The following is a 5,782-nucleotide window of genomic DNA, read 5'->3' on the forward strand; positions in this document are numbered from 1 at the left end:
AAATGCGACAGTCCTATACATTATCCAGGGTGTATTGAAAAGCAAAACGGCAACCACCATGAGTAGAAAAGTACGAAAACACAAAAAAGTTAATTCCAAACATTTTTCAGATGTTCTGTATGGCACAAAAGCATTGGAGTAAAGGTGACTTATCTTTTGAAGTTCCCCCCTAACGGAATTTCCACAGCAAACTGTCAATCATTAAGACATGATTTTGCAAAACATCAGATTTGTTTTTCTTTAACAAGTCATGGCCAAGGATGTTATCATGTAACACCAGCGTACTCAGCTTGTAGGAACCTAAACAAATCCTTAATTTGCATTCCTTGGCATGTGCCATGCAAATATGCAGCAGTAATGTATTCCCTTTGGATGGCAGCACATTTGACTCATTACTTTTGTCCGGGGGTCGGCAGTTATGCTGAGCCATTAGGCTTCAGGAAACAGCACATACAAGCCGAGCCATTATGTTTTCATTGTGTTGGCAGATTCTAGCGGAGGGAGCAGTCCTCCAGCGGGCAGGCCTCTGCTGTCACTGTCTTCTCTAGAAATGGCACTTATCCAAGGAGGGGAGCTGAACCACCGTCTTCACCAGAATGACATTTCCAACCAGACCTCCTCCTCTCGCTCCCTCACTGTTATCTGTCCTGTCATATGTTTACCTCTGCATGAGATTTACCTTTGCTTGCTATTGTTCTGGAAGGTTCCAGGCTGCACTGGCTCTCTGAGGCAGGCTGTAATTCAACAAGACTCTCCCCACAGTTTCCCCTTCCACAGTGATTCATTTACTGTCTAATATTTACTCCATCAGAGGCAGCTGCTGCCAGTGAGGAAGATTTACTGTAGATTTAAAGTCCCTCTCCGCTAGCATTTCTCAGGCCAATTCTCTCTAATGACACACACTGTCTTCAACAAATCAACTTTTTACAGGCCAACACAGATCACACTAAAGTTATGGGCCCTAGCAGTCCCGCCCCCTTTCCTCTGTTCCACTATCTTCTGTAATTCAATGTACTTTTTCATAGTGAATTTCTTTCATCCATCTTAATGAAAAGTCGGAACCTGTCCATGCCCATAATTCAAGATGAATGAGTATCTACTTCTGTAACAACAGCAAAAATATTAACAACTAATAAGCAAGTTATTCTTGTATCTATAGAGAAATTGGCCAATGTATTACAAATCCCCCACTGACCTTAAAACCAGGCATTCCATAAAAGGTAATGAAACTTCAGTAGCTTGATATATAGGGGCTTGAAACATTTTTTTAAGTAAAAACGAATTTATTGTAATATGTAAAGTTGCCTGTGATTTGAGACTTTCTTTTGGCAGCTCTAATTCAAAAAAGATTACTAGACCAATTACATTTAGTCAAGTTTAATAATCTAATGGATATACAGTAGGTCTTGATAACATTATTAATCCATTGTTCAAGGTAAAACCCAATGAAAATGGATAAAGTGTTATATTGGTAATGAGCTGTATATATTTAGCCATCAAAAACTTCTCCATGTTTAGTCTCATGCTGTTTAAATTCAGAGTGTGTTTTCAAACAATGCAGAAAAATAAATGCAAAGCTTTATGCCAGCTATTTATAACAGTTGGTGGTGAAGTGTCAAGAAACATAGCAACTTTTTGTAAAAGGTAAGAAGAAGTCTAAACATGGAAGTAAACAATCCAAGTTTAAAAACTGTTCCAAAAGATTCTGCTTTACAAAAGCTTTATAAGGGAAGGAAATGTATTCAACGTGTTTAAAATGCCTGAGGATACAAAATATGTGTTGTGAGAAACACTGAATGTGATTTGTTTGTTGTTGTACAAGAAAACTCCTAGGGGTACCTTTTAAACCACACACTCTCTGGACAGCGCTGTAGTCTGGACAATGTTAGAGGCAAAACATTTTTGGCTCGCCTGAAAATGCGCTGAGTGAACGGCATACAGTACCCAATTTAAAACGTTCTGACAATTAGCATGCTGTCTTTGTATTTCAATCAGCATGCTGCTAATCACTTCATCAAAGCCTTTACAGCATTAAATGTCTGCCTCAAGCAAGGGCAATAAAATCTCAACTATCTCATTGCTGTGCCGAAAACCGCAAGTGAAACAGGATCCTTTAACTGCTCAAGTTATAATCTCTCATTAGGAGATCAAGGCGACGTAATTTTAATTAGTGTAGAATTTTTTTTTAATTAACCAATAAATCCTGATATAAGAGCCTGCACCAACTTTTATTCTGCCACTGAAATGTGCCGCCCGATCAGGACGAGCATTACCAGATATGTGCAACCCAAAATAAATATAAATAGGAGGTCTGCTATTCAGCGAACGTCACATCGCTGCTTTATGAATCCCATCATTTCCTTGCCAAATGCCATTGTTTAGATCCTTTAACCCGGAGCGGCCTGCCGGGGATCCACAAGATCAGAGAGCCTCAGTGTTGGGATCACTTCTGTAGCTTTCTGATGCCGTAAGCGGAACATCAAGGACATCAGGAGGAGTCAAGGTGACTTACACCATGCCGCCGCCTCAGAAACATCCCTGCTGAGACGGAGACAGTGACAAAATCTCATCGTTGTCCGTTGCTGACATCTCTTCTAAGAGCTCACATACTGTTGATGGCCCCCCTCCCCACAACAATTTAACTGAAGCAGTTGAGCCTCACCATGGTGTTTACAGCCAGGCTCATCTAGATCAGTCTGCTTTTATCTAGCCCATGCTCCCAGACATCTGGCAGTGTGTTGAGGTGTCCTGGTCGAAGTGCTGGTGATTTTCTCACTGATGTACGCGATATTGTGGTTGCGACAACGTGTACAATCGTCTTGCTGAACCCACTGTGCCCATAGTCCAGTAGAGAAAGCTGTGTGAGTTAGAAAAAGTGTTATAATGTTGTAACCCTAGATCTATAAGCTAAGACAGAGCCCTCTACCTTGGCGCCCCTTCTCACTTATGACACTCAATGAAGAGGGTGTAGAATAACACTTTGGGTTCTGCACGTATTTGGGTAGGCTCAATATGATTGGCTAGCAGCCTTTATACAAATATGATTGGGTGAATGCGTGGTTGTGATTGAAGAGTATTACCAGAAGAGTCCAATAGAGGGCTCAACTTGTGCTCCAAGAACAAGGGTTACAACATCGTGAGCTTTGTTTCCTTTTGCAGCTGAGTTACATTTTTTTTGTTATTTTCCTTCCATTTCTCTAGCCTGCAGTATCACTCCCTAATGTTCTTTCCTCCTCTCCTTGAGGCCCATCATTGGAGGTAACAGCTTGTTGCTAATCACTTCGTCAAAGCCAGAGATGCGTGTAACAGCTTTCTGAAGTGAGGGCAATAACAAGATCACATTTATTCAGTAAACAAAAAAGGTGAAGACACATGCTGCTTAAGTGGGAGGCAGTGAGACAAATACATTTTTGTTTATTTCCATTCCTTCTCTTTTTCCATTACTGTAGATTTGATTGTTTCTCCCACTTGCTGTGCTTTGTGTATAGACCTTTAACAATTGATCTCTTGTGCCTGTTCAATTGAAACCACATAATTGCAATGAAGTACTGGTCCAAAATATAATGCCTATAATACAGCACTTATTATTCTATAATGACAGTAATCAATATTTTTTGTATATTGAATAAAACAACATTTTGTTATGTGAAAACACAGTGGTAAATACAGAGAGAGTACCACTTACTCTGTAAAGCTTGAAGCTTGCTCAATGATTATTTTGTGCATTAACAACATTTTGAATGTATGTTGAGTACAGTGCCAATCCAGGTGGTTTTGGACAGCTTTGCTTGGAGTCAAAACTTATTGTGGATAATCAGTATTCTTAACCAAACTGGAACAAAATCCTAGATAATTTAGATAAATGTACAACCATTTAAAAAAAATAGTATTTTGTGTCTTTTTATGATTTATTGTGTTTCTTTAATGCCTTTTGTTAATGCATTACAGTGGTATGTATACAGTAGCGCTTTGTAATGCATCAAATGGTTCATTACGGATAGACCTGACTCTCATCTACTAGTACAATTGTTGCGTTTTTGTCTTAGAACTTTCATCAATCTTGTTTCAAGCAGCAGCAGGCAGCGTTTTTAAGCAAACAAGCCCTCCAAAAGCCAAGGCCCACTTATTACCAAGCACAGCAGAGGAAGTTAAATTAAACAAATGTTTTGGTGGACTAAAACCGGGCAAAAAGAGGAGTGTGTTACGACTGAATAAACGGGTTTGAACTCAATTGCACGACTCACACAGGTTTTGACAAAAAAGGTTTTATTCAAACCGAAACTCCACGACAGTGGGAAACAAAAACGAAATCACTTTTAACGAGGAAAAACAGTATCTAGACCCTCCAGAAAAACGCGGGCAAAATTCCTTGATTATGCGGGCTAAAATCCTTGATTATGCGATTAAACATGCAGGGTTTTTATGTGATTTTATGCGGTAAAATTGCGGGAAGTTGCGAAATATGCGGAAAGTTGCGAAATATGCTAAATATGCGGGGGAAAAGAATAACCATTTTTTTAAATATTGGGCTGTCTTATTTATTCTCTCTCACACACAACCTGCCACTAACGTTAAACCCCTTTACTATTCAATTAAAACACATTCAATGTTTATTTATTGTAAAAGCAATTGGGCTATTTTAATCTCACACACCACCCCCCCCCACACACACACACTTCTCCGCCTCATTCTGTTTTCATTTACTCGTTCGTTATCTGAACAGCTTCAATCTTGTAGGCTACTCACTTCGTTTCTTGTAGCCCTCGAAAGGGCTTTGGAGGTTGATCCCTCGGTGAACGTGAGTTGTTTGGCTTTCTTGTCCGCAGCAGCAGAAAGCATTTTCGAATGTTTGAATGAATCAAAGTGGGTCGTCACCGTCGATTTTCTCTTATGCTCCAACACACAGTTGCACGGGGTGCAGAATAGTTTCCCCCACTTTTTGCCCGGTCTTTAGTAGAAATGTTCGGTCGGTAAATGAGATGGATTAGATTTTTTCATCTTGGTGTTTTCTCTATCGTGTGAGCTCCACACGTTCACTCTATACAGTGTTGTTTACATTCTGTGATGCGCGAGCTGATGACGTCACGTCAAGACGAGTTAACTTTTTTTTTTCTCAACTTTGTGATGAAAAATGCGGGGATTATGCGGCCTTTTGATAAATATGCGGCCTTTTAAAAATCTGCGCCATTTTGCTGATTATGCGGTCAATTCTGCGATCGCAGAATCGCGTTTTTCTGGAGGGTCTATGTATCAAAACAAAGTCGCTCTTGATGAGGAAAAAACACTAACAAAACAAAATCACTCCAATGAGGAAAAAACACTAGGAGCATGAATACCAGAATACTTAGACAAGACGTGGCTCAAAGCTCTGCTTGGGATTCCTTCTGGCATGATACGCTGGTAGACTGTCACAAGAAACGAAACGAACTGGCACAGGACAGAGGGTGACGAGGACAATAAATACACCAGGTAATGGGGAACAGGTGGAAACAATCAGAGGCGTGGTCAAACATCACAGGAGTGGGAGACACACAAGGAAGGGAGGTCAGAGTATCTGAAACGAGAGGAAAGATTACTATTCAAAATTAAAGGGGAAAATCACTAGACAAAGACAAAAAAACACTTAACTAAACTAACATAATTCGCGAGAGATGACAGAGTGAATATTGATCACTTATCTGATGATGTTTCCCTCTTTGTCCTGGATGTACAAGTAGACATTTGTTTGCTAACATGTTGGGGCTGTGTGTTCTCTTCCGATCTACTGGACTAAATCAATTAA

The 5,782-nt window shown here is 40.0% G+C and overlaps 1 long non-coding RNA gene across 1 annotated transcript; it reads right to left on the reverse strand.

Moving 5' to 3' along the window:
* Window positions 1–258: 258 nt before the first annotated feature.
* On the reverse strand, window positions 259–5,422 carry LOC307019560. Its single transcript, XR_013802684.1, has 3 exons — window positions 5,337–5,422; window positions 2,663–2,857; window positions 259–2,541 (listed from the first exon to the last, which is right to left on the reverse strand). It is a non-coding gene; the product is annotated as an uncharacterized lncRNA (long non-coding RNA).
* Between the last annotated feature and the right edge of the window lie 360 nt (window positions 5,423–5,782).

The sequence above is a fragment of the Notothenia rossii genome (genome assembly GCF_949606895.1).
Source record: "Notothenia rossii genome assembly, chromosome: 9".
Lineage (NCBI taxonomy): Eukaryota > Metazoa > Chordata > Actinopteri > Perciformes > Nototheniidae > Notothenia > Notothenia rossii.